Raw genomic sequence first — 12,043 nt, 5'->3', positions numbered from 1 at the left:
CCTGTTTGCTCTCCTTTGTCATAGAGTTGACAGACAAAGAAGGGTGTGTGTCTCCCAGCAGGTACTTTGAGATGGAGGTGCACACAGTGAGTCCTCACCCAAAAAAGGTTATAAACTTACTGTGTTCAGTCAACCTAATTATCCCTGAGCTGCCTTGGGTTTGTGTTTGCTCCTTATGTTTTGTTTTGTTTTAGCAGCACCATATGTGATTCCTTGTGCCATTTTCTTTTGTCTGTTATTTTTCTTGATGACCCTGAGCTATGGCTTCCTCCTCAGTCCCAACACTACTCAGCCTTTGCTGTTTTCCTCATCTTGCCCATGTAGGCCTCAAAGAAGAAATGGCAGAAGAGCACGAGGTAGCTGAGGTACATGAGCGAGGATCAGAAGATATTCTGATAGTGAGAGTGACACTGGTCAGGCTGCATCCAGGAGAAGACCAGGTAACGAATGACACAGCCAATCAGTATATGTGTGATCTGCGCCAAGTTGATGAACATGGCGAATTTCCTGGAGACTCGGAACCCCATGGCCAGCAAGGTGTAGTAGGAGTCCATGACGGAGTGCACGTCATAGTTTATAATCATGAACCATCCTCTCCCAGCAACCATGTGTTTGTAGAAGTACCAGGAGTACAGGAGCACAGTGATGTGGTGATACCAGTGCAGGAAGATCAGCTTCTGCTTCCTCAGAATAATGAATATCATATCTCCTAGTTCCAGTGCTTTGCTTAGCACAAATGCATAAGCCCAGAATTTGCTGAGAGGTCCAATGTAAAAATTCTGGTCACAAACTGACTGCTTCAGGCCTTCGGTAAATGTACACCATATAAGCACCAGTTCAAAAGGCACCAAATATACTGAAGACTGTGAGTGTCAGAGACCAGAGCACTAATGGCTTCCTCAGTTCAAACTTTACCCATTTGCCCGTTTGTTCATTAGGTGTCAACCATCAAATATAAAGGCAGCATACAGAGCAGAAAACAGGAACGATTTTTTTTTTTCAGTTTTCCTGCATCCATTGGATGGCTTTGTTCTTGTTGAACTGCTTTTTGAATTCATATTCTTGTAAAGTCAACACTGACATGTTCATTGGGGCTGATCTTTGGAGTCACTACGTGTTCTGTGCACCTCCACTCCCACCTCCTCTCTCTGGGGCTCTCCTCCTGTGTCCACATACACCATAGGAGGAAATGAATGCCTTGTGGTCTTAGTGCCTGCACTTTTGTCTATCACCCTTTTTACTCATCTACTGTGATTCTTTTCTATTTGTTACAATTATTTTGTGTCTATTAGTACTACATTCAATCAATTTATTAATCTCTATTATTAACTTCAAATTTCTGTAGCTGATCTTAAATTTTAATGAAGATAATCAAATCATAGTGACATAGTGACAGCTTTATTTTTCACTTTTATACATTTTTAATGTACACATGTATGTATTTTGGATTACAGCATTGCCCCAGGGCCTCAGTACAATGTTGAACAGAAGTGGTCATCCAAGTCATCTTTGTCTCTTTTCTGATTTAAAGAGAATGTTTTTAATATTTCACTATTAGGCTCGGTGCCTGTGGCTCAAGCGGCTAAGGCGCCAGCCACATACACCTAAGGTGGCGAGTTCGAATCCCCAGCCCGGGCCTGCCAAACAACAATGATGGCTGTAACCAAAAAAATGACCGGGCGTTGTGGCGGGTGCCTGTGGTCCCAGCTACTTGGGAGGCTGAGGCAGGAGACTCGCTTGAGCCCAGGAGTTGGAGGTTGCTGTGAGCAGTGAAGCCAGTGTCCCCCAGGGGGACAGCTTGAGGCTCCGTCTCAAAAATAAAAAATTTCACTATTAAAGATTTTGTTTGATATAGTTTATTTTGTGTATACTCACTGTCAGTTTAAATAAATATCTATTTCTGATATACTAAGAATTATTTTTGTTCTTGTTTAACCCTGATTGATTTTTAAATTTATTGCATACCTTTTTATTATATGTTTTGTTGTAATTGTTCTTGTCTCTTTCCTTATTTATTATATTGATGTGTTAAACAACATTGCATGAATGTCTTAAAATGTTAAGCCAACTTTGCAAACTTGGGATTAGAGGTACCTTTAAAACTTTTTCATATTGTATGATTTGTTTTAGCTATTATTGAATGTAGTCTGATATTGATAGATTTATATATTTTTTACATTTATGTAATTATTTGAGATTGGCTTATAATTCTGCATTTATATGTATTTCCTGTCAGGAATATTTTAATGATATTAAAATTTTCTATTTCTGCAGTCTGGAAAGTAATATTTTCCCCTCGGATTTATCTTTCTAATCTGAATTTTCAAAATGTCATCATATTTTAAAGTATTAACTTTAATAATACTATCTTTTTTTTAAGTCTTTACTGTAACTTTAGGCATAACATCTTTTTCATTCTGAAATGGCTGACTTGTGCCTTATCTCTAATTTTATTGGCCCATGTTTCTTTATTTTCTTTTTTTTTAATTTTTTTATTAAGTGATAGCTGTATACATTAATGCAAACATGGGGTACAGTGTAGTGTTTTCATATACAATTTGAAATACTTTAATCAAGCTGGTTAACATAGATTTCATGTCATTTGCTTAGTCATTGTGTCAAAACATTTATATTCTAGTTCTAGAAAGGTTCACTTGTACTCTTGTTTGACAGATATATAGGTGATCTTTCCAATCACCCTCCCACCACCCGGCTGACCTTCTCCCCTCCGCTTCCCTACCCCCTCCCCATATTCTTGGGCTACAATTAAGTTGTAGCTTTCATTTGAGAGCTATAAATTAGTTTCATAAAAGGGCTGTGTACATTGGATAATTTTTCTTCCATTCCTGTGATACTTTGCTAAGAAGAACATTTTCCAGTTCCATCCATGTAAACATGAAGGAGGTAAAGTCTTCATCTTTTCTTTAGGGCTGCATAGTATTCCATGGTGTACATATACCACAATTTATTGATCCATTCATGGATTGATGGGCATTTGGGCTTCTTCCATGATCTGGCAATTATGAATTGGGCTGCAGTAAACATTCTGATACAAACATCTTTATTGTAATGTGATTCTTTATCTTCTGGGTATATACCTAATAAAAGAAGTATAGGATCAAATGGCAGGTCTATTTCTGTAGCACTAACAGCTATCATTTTTATTCAACTCTATCATATCTGTTACCAGTTTCATTAATGTTTGCTCTTATCTTTATCATTTTCTTTGACAATAGGAGAAAGATATGAAGATATTTTTATTCAGTTAATGATAAACAGACATGTTTTCATCTGCCACTAAATTTTACTTTTGTAATTTTTATACTGAAATGCAATGGATATTCAAATATCCTGTACATTCACATGTTTGGTAAAGACCTTTAGCTTATCAATATTGGCGTTTTAACCAATGCTATCTTACCTATTCAACTGCTAGAATAGCAGATGATTAAGGATGAGGGGATTGCATCATTGAAATAAAGAAATTTCCATTATTAATATATATGAACTTCCTTTAAGAGAATAGAATACAATGCAGGAAGGAGTAGAAAGGTTGTAAACTTTAAATCATACCTGTATGGTTTCAGATCTTAGTTCTGTCACTTATGGCTGAGGTAATTTTAGGCAAGTACTTAGTCTCTCCAAGCTTCAATTCTTTCACATAGCAGTTAGTTCTTCAGTTTACCAAGTGTTTTCATTCTCCCCTGTACCCTGTGTTTCACCTGTGTTCTATGTCTGATAGAACTGCCCTTCCTGACTGCCTTCATTTGGGCAGGGCCAGTGTATGTGACTATCTTTGGTCTATGGGTCATGAAAGACATGTGTTATTGTGGTTTTTGGTTTGAGAATGTCCAGAGCACTTTTCCCATCTGGTACAGTGGCTGACCATTTTCCAGATGGTGGCTATTCCATCATTTTGGGTCTCCAACACATTCTAATGACAGTTGTTCTGACTCCAGCATCCACCATCTCATGAAGGACCTGCACCTGCCATGGACTTATAATAGCAGCAAGAAATAAGCCAGTTAAGTTTGAGAGTTGCCTATAAGCACAGAATCACACAGCCTCCTCTGACTCATGTATCTCCTTTCTTGCTTATATTGTTTGGCTCAGTGTTGTCACAAAAGGCCCTTAGGCTCTGTTCATTTTTCTTCACTCTTTTTCTTTTCTGCTCCACAGACTCAACGATTACAAATGGTCTATCTTCAAGTTTGCCGATCCATTTTTCCTGCTCAAATCTCCTGCTAAACCCCAATAGTAAATGTTTCTTTTATTTATTTTTATGTCAGATTAACATAAGTGTATACATTTAGATTACATTGTTTATGTTTGTTAGATAAAGTTCACGTTATAGTTGCCCAACGACAACCCCTCAATGATTTTTTCAATCCAGCTATTCTGTTTTTCAGCTCCAAAATTTTCATTTTTTTCTGTCTCTTTATAAATATTCTCATTTTATTTAAATATTTTTTGCTGGCTGGATGTGGCAGCATACATCTGTAATCCTAGCACTCTGAGAGCCTGAGGTGGATGGAATGCCTGAGATCAGAAGTTAAGACTAGTCTGAGCAAAATCAAGACCTTGTCTCTACTAAAAATCAAAAAATTAGCTGTGCATTGTGTCAGGTGCCTGTACTTCCAGTTACAGGCTGAAGCAAGAGGGTAGCTTGAGCTCAGGAGTTTGAGGTTGCTGTGAGCTATGATGCCACAGTACTCGACCCAGGTGACTCAGTGAGACTGTCTCAGTGAGACATAGTTATATATGTATTTGAGAACATATATATTCCTTTGTATCAAGTATTTGAGAACATATATATTCCTTAGTCAAGGTTTGTCCTTTATCTCTTCAAGTATATATAAGACGTTGTCTCAAAATTTTTGTTTAGTAAGTCCAATGTCATGGATTCCTCAGGAACAGTTTTTTTTGTTTGTTTGTTTGTTTGTTTGTTTGTGTTCTTTCTTTTTTTTTTTTTTTTTTTGCAGTTTTTGGCCAGGGCCAGGTTTGAACCTATCACCTCAGGTACACGGGCCGATGCACTTCTCCTTTGAGCCACAGGTGCCACCCCATCAAAAACAGTTTTTGTCAGTTTATTTTGAGCCTTTGAATGGTCATATTTTTTATTTATTTATATGTCTTTAGATTTGAAAAAATTCTTTTTAAAAAATAATGATCAAATCATGGAATTGGGATAATCATCACTCAAACATTTGTTTGTACAAATGGAACATAACAATTGGAAACATAACAATTCTTCTCTTCTAGCTATTTTGAAATGTATAATAAGTTGTTGTTAACTATAATCTCTCTACTGTACTGTCAAATACTAGAACTTATTTCTTCTATCTAACTGTATTTTTGTGCCCATTAACAAACTTCTCTTCATCACCTCCTTCCACCTACCATTTCCAGCTTCTGTTAACCACCATTCTACTCTCCACCTCCATGAGAGCCATTTTTTTGACTGCCATGTATGAGTGAGAACATGTAATTTTTGTTTTTATGTGCCTGGCTTATTTCACTTAACATAATGAATTCTGGTTTCATCCATGTAAATGATGGTATTTATTCTTTTGTGGCTAATTAATATTCCATTTTTATATGTACCATATTTTCTTTATATATTTATCCACTGATGGAGACTTAGTTTGATTCCATGTCTTTGCTATTGTGAACAGTGTTGCAACAAACATGGGACTGCAGATATCTTCTTAATATGCTGATTTCTTTCTCTTGTATATATACCCAATGATACGATTGCTGGGTCATATGGTAGTTTCATTTTTAGTTTTCTGAGGAACCTACATACTGTTTTTGCATCATGGCTGTACTACTTTACATTACCACTAACAGTATCTGAGTATACTTTCTGCATCCTTGACAGTATTTGTTATTTTCTGTCTTTTTTTTTTTTTTTTTGAGACAGAATATCACTTTGTCACCCTTGGTAGAGTGTCATGGCGTCGTACCTCACAACAACCTCAAACTCTTGGGCTCAAGAAATTCTCTTACCTCAGCCTGCCAACTAGCTGGGACTATAGGTGCCCACTGCAATACTTGGCTATTTTTAGAAATAATGTCTTCCTCTGGCTCAGGCTGGTCTTGAACCCATGAGCTCAGACAATCCACCCGCCTTGTTCTCTCAGAGTGCTAGGATTACAGGCACGAGTCATTGTGCCTGGCCAATTTTCTCCCTTTTTAATAATAGGGATTTTAACTAGCCTGAGATGATACCTCATTTTGATTTTGATTTGCATTTTTTAATGATTAGTGGTGATGTTGAGCATTTCCCCGGATAACTGTAGGACATTTGTCTATCTTCTTCTGAGAAGTATCTATTCAGGTCCTTTGCCACTTTTAAATTAATATTACTTGGATTCTTGTTATTCCATTCAGTTCTTTATATATTTAATTTATTAATCTCCTTTTGGAATAACTAAAGGAATCCTGAATAAAAAGCTGTAGGCATCACACTACCTCACTTCAAATTATTCTAGAATGTTATAATAACCAAGATAGCATAAAAATGGACACATGGACCAGTGGGACAAAACAGACAACCCAGAAATAAATCTGTATCTTTACAGTTAACTCACTTCGAAAAGACACCAAGAACATAGTTTCGGTAAAGGACAATCTCTTCAATGAATACTAATTGGAAAATTGGATATAGACATGTAGAAAAATGAACATAGACCCCACTCCCTATCTCTTACCATATAAAAAAATCAAATCAAAATGGATTAAATGCTTAAATGTAAGGCTTGAAACTACAAACCTACTAGGAGAAAAAAAATGAGGAAACACTACAGAACATTGGTCTGGACAAAGATTTTGGGGGCTAGACCTCAGAAGCATGGCAACAAAATCAAAAATAGACAAAGGGGATTACAGCAAGCTAAAAAAGCTTCTACACTGCAAACTAAGCAATGAACAAATTGAAGAGTCAACCTAAAGAGTGGGGAGAAAATATTTTGAAACTACCCTTGTCATTTTCTTGTTGAAGATTAGATATTTGAAATAATAGCAATATCTTTTAATATTTACAGACCTACTTTGTGCCATAGTATAATAGTTCTTCACTGATTAGCTGAGCTTGTCCTTAGCATAAGAATCAGCACAAAATGAAAGCATAAGATTTGCTCAGGTCTTTTCTGTGCGTGTATCTTTTGGGGGCCCGCATACAACTTTTTCAATTTCCCTTTACAGTTGACTGCATTTAAATGTCTTTATTCTATAAAGAGTCTTATCCCAGATCCTCTTTGGGGTTGGAGTTAGCTTATTGCATGTTTCCACTTGTAATCTCTTGTTCCAGCTTCTGTGGGTCTGTAGTTTCCCTGCAGTTTTCGTGAGCAATTTCCACCACCTTTCCCACATGAGCTCCAAGTTAGGCAAAATAAAGACCAGTTAGTTCTTTAATCCCCTAGAAAGGTTAGAATGTTTCAAATAAGATCATCCCTGCTTCCTTCCATTTGAGGGAGGGAACTAGGAATTTGGCTATCATCTCCTCCAGAGCAAGACTCTCCTACACCAGGAAGGTGGTGAGGAAAGGATAAGTAAAAATTCCATAACATTTTCCTATCTTTTGAATGTGATATTTTTTTCTACATTCAGTTGGTTGCTGTAGACATGTGACCATTTTCCAGGTCTCCTATAAAGTTATTTTGTCAACCTCTAGTTGTTTTTATGATATTTTTATGCATGAACAAGGGCCTAGAGTTTCCTAGTCTAAAACACCTAATATTTTTACTGATATTACTCCTCTCATTATTTTATGTTTTACGTACTTCCTTATCTTCCTCTTTTGCCTTCCTTTTTTTAAATTAAATCATAGCTGTGTACATTAATGCAGTCATGGAGTACAGTGTGCTGGTTTTATATACAATTTGAAATATTTTCACCAAACTGATTAACATAGCCTTCATGGCATTTTCTTAGTTATTGAGATTAGACATTTATATTCTGCATTTAGAAAGATTCACATGTACCCTTGTAAGATGGACCATAGGTGTGGTCCCACCAATCACCCTTCACCACCCATCCTCTCCCCTCCCCTCCCCTCCCCTCCCTCTCCCCCGTCCCCATATTCTTGGGCTATAATTGGGCTGCTCTTTGACATTGCCTTCCATTTTCATGTTGGAATAGTATCCTCTTATTGAATCCCAGAAAACAGAAAGTATAAAATAGTGGAGTATAAAGAAGGGTCTGCTCTCTGACAGACTTAAATTAGGAGACCTGGATTCCAGATCCATCTTAGCCTGTAGAACCATGAGTAGCCATTTCTATATGTTGGCCTCAGCCCCCCACCATATATTCAAAATTTTAGCGTTTTCAAATACTGTCTAGCTCAAAACAATTTCCTGATGTATCCCAACTATGAAATCTCTCTCTGTTTGCCTAGGCCCAATTTACTGTCTTTCATTTACACTGTTAGTCATCTAGACTTGTATGTCTGTAACCTAATCTGATGAAAATTAGTTTTTTTGCTTTTTTTTTTTTGAGACAGAGCCTCAAGTTGTCCCCCTGGGTAGAGTGCTGTGGCATCACAGCTCACAGCAACCTCCAACTCCTGGGCTCAAGCGAGTCTCCTGCCTCAGCCTCCCAAGTAGCTGGGACCACAGGTGCCCACCACAACGCCTGGCTATTTTTTGATTGCAGCCGTCATTGTTGTTTTGGTGGGCCCGGGCTGGGTTTGAACCCACCACCTTAGGTGTATGTGGCTGGAGCCTTAGCCAGTTGAGCCACAGGCGCTGAGCCAGAAAATTAGTTTTCATGTGCCCAGACTGCTACCCAAATCCCATGGTTGGTCTAGAGATGCATTCCATTTCAAACCTGATATGATTTTATATTACGAGGGCTGGACATGTGTATACCTTTCTTTGTAGTTGTGCAAGGAATACACTTTACAGGTGTTTTATTTGGCATGTGTGAACTGTTCCTGGGCTCCTGAGCTGAATGATACTGTGACTCAACTTTTCCCTGCGTCCCTCTGTGTAAGGATTCCCACCACCACCACCACCACTGCCATCCACTTTACCACATCTTGGAAGCTGTGGTGATTTCATATAGCTGTGGTGATTTCATATAGCTCCACCCACTTTCCCAGGTCTGTGGCAGTCACTGCTTGCCTAAGAAGGTGAGAAATATAGGAGGCTGCTGTCAATTCAAGGGAATTCATTGGGACAGTACAGAGACAAGCCTGTTGTGAAACTACTTTTATCTCATGACTTTCACTGGACCCCTGGGACATGGAGACATGGTCTGACTTCTGAATGTAAAGTTTATGTGAAAGACATACTTACACTGGTCATCTGCAGTTTGCCCCTGGCATCTACAGTTTTCCAAAACTTGCCCAGTAGGGATAGTCATGTGGATATATTCATAAATTAGTTCTGTTATCACCCTATTACCTAATTCCCTTAGTTTAGGAATGTTCCATATTTTGATGCTGACTCACTTTCCTATGGGAAAGACTGGGGATATTTATCATTATTTTTTAATTCCCAAACCAAGAAATTTCACTGTAGATAAAAATAGAAATTTTAAGAAGGAAAAAAAGTCATTAGAAATCCTTAAAAATCTAGTACTCATAGGTAAGTACTGGTAATCATTAAATATATATGTATATATTGTTTTCAGAAATTTTTCTATGAAAACATAACCATATATTTAAGAATAGCAGTAAGTAGGTGATACATAGCATTCTACTTAAAGCTTTATAGTGGATTTTTTTTTTTTTGAGAAGTAAACTTATTTCAGTTAGTGTGAGGGGGCAAACAAACAACCAGGTCAAAATATTTTGATTTTATTAGATAGAGTCCCTCTTATGGTTATGTCCCAGACACAAAAAGTGTGCCAAACACCCTGACCCCATGCCCATTCAGTGAGCGCACCCTCACCCCCTCCTTCTCCCTCAGTACCACTCCCCTCAACTTCAATTGTCATGTGTTAATACAGTCTCTTTGGAAAAAAGTATAGCGAATCCTCAAACATCTCAGATTAGATCTCCCATTTGAACCTGCAAACCTACTACTATGCATCTGCCCAGAAGAAAAAAAAAAACCATTTTATCGTAGGGACATTTTCACTAGACTATTTATTGCAGCTCAATTTAAGATCGTCAAAATGTGGAAACAACCTAAATGCATGGATTAACAAATACACACCAAGGAATACTATGGTGACTTCACATCCTTTGCAATATCCAGGATGGAGTTGAAGTACATTATTCTTAGTAAAAAAATATCACAAAAATTGAAAGGCAATTATCCAATGTACTCAATGTTAATATGTAATTGAATTTAAACATAAGATCACTGAGGCACAGTGAAGCCATGGCTAGAAAGTGGCAAGAGCAAGATTTAAACACAGGCTATGTGACTACTGAATCCCTACTTCTAACCAGGATGTGCTACTACCTCACATATGAGAAGATTCTCAGCCTTATTATTATTCAAGGCACAACAAAATGAATAGAAATTGAAGTGCTGTATTCATGAGGGTTCTCCACAGAAACAAAACCAGTAGGGTGCTTATGTGTATGGAGAGAGATATTAAGGAACGGGCTCATGTGATAATTAGAAGTCCAAAATCTATAGAGTAGGCAAGCAGGCTAGCATCCCAGGAAAGAGCTAGTATTAAAATGTCAAGTACCAAGGCAGTCTGGCGATAGAATTTCTTCTTCCTTGGGGAATCTTACGAAGTTTTTTTCTTGTAAGCCCTTCAACTGATTAGGTGCGGCTCACCTAAACTATGGAGCATAATATGCTTTACAAAGTCTACTGACATATAGAGTGATATACCCTATAAATGTGTAAAATTATATATATATCCCTAAATATTTAAAAATAATTTTTAAATAAATAGAAAATAAGTTAATAGTAATCATAAAAGAAAAATAGCTTTGCAGCAACATCTGTACTGGTATTTGACCAAATATCTGGGTAACATGGCCCAGCCAAGGTGGTACATAAAATTAACCATCACTAGTTTACTCCTTGTTGACTTGGTACCCATAAACATCTTCTTAAACAATATTTAATCTTGAAATAAAAACAATAACAAGGTCATAATTCTGCCTAACATAATAAAACTATCCTGAATATAAATGAAAACTAACTAACACTTCACCAGAAGATGGGCAATGAAGAAGAAGAATGACATGGACAATGATAGAGGTGGCTGAGAAAAGAGGCACAGTTCTCATATAATGTTCATTCTTCTCTTTTATATCCTACGGTTGAAATACAGTGATATAAAATTAAAAATAATTATAAACAATAATATAAATTGAATTTAACTTGGCTGTATGATAGGAGATAAGAGAGAGAAAAAATATATATTTGTTTTTCACACATACTACCCACATACACAAACAGTTATAACAAAAATAAATAAAAATACTCACCACAATCATAGTTTTCATTTCTGTGGCTGGTCATATAGTCATATTAATAGCTGGTATTTACAACTACTTTCTTCTGCTACTCATTCAATATTCCCTTTGCTGTCAATAAGCACTTCAGTTTGTCATTGTTCTTTACTTGGTGGGGTGACCTAAAACTTCATTTCTGAAAGATCTGGGTTATTTGTAGTTCTGCTGGATTGAGTTGTTATAGTTGTCCATTGACTTTAATCACAGAATATGGTAATACTAAGATATGCCCTAATGGATTTCCTATATTCCAGATATGTTGGTTCTTATTTGCATTATAGAGAAGCAGTCCAAAGTCCCTTTGGTAATCAGAATCAATAACTACAGTCAGTAAGTAATAATAAACTTCCTAGTCTGGTAATTAAGAGGCATAAGGTTTCCAAAGTGGCCAGATTTTAACTTCTAGTTCAGTGGAATCATTATTATGTTTTCTGGTATAACCATCCTTCCCTCTGGAACTAAGACCTCTAAGCTGGCAGAGCATAAGAGTACAAGGACAGGAAGCAAAACTTTGCTAGTTGGTCACTAGGGGTAATAGTGGTACCACTCCTGCTTTACCTTCTTCAATTCCTGGAATTGTGAATTCTGGATATGGTAAAAAAAAAAAAAAAA

The 12,043-nt window shown here is 36.9% G+C and overlaps 1 pseudogene; it reads right to left on the bottom strand.

Annotated features, from left to right (window-relative positions):
• Nucleotides 1-284: 284 nt before the first annotated feature.
• Nucleotides 285-1,089, bottom strand: LOC100958891 (annotated as a pseudogene).
• Between the last annotated feature and the right edge of the window lie 10,954 nt (nt 1,090-12,043).

This window comes from Otolemur garnettii, unplaced genomic scaffold (genome assembly GCF_000181295.1).
Source record: "Otolemur garnettii isolate 467f Iridium unplaced genomic scaffold, OtoGar3 scaffold00355, whole genome shotgun sequence".
NCBI classification, from domain to species: domain Eukaryota; kingdom Metazoa; phylum Chordata; class Mammalia; order Primates; family Galagidae; genus Otolemur; species Otolemur garnettii.
Note: the sequence above shows the minus strand (reverse complement) of the source record. Positions and strands in the feature narration are given on the sequence as shown.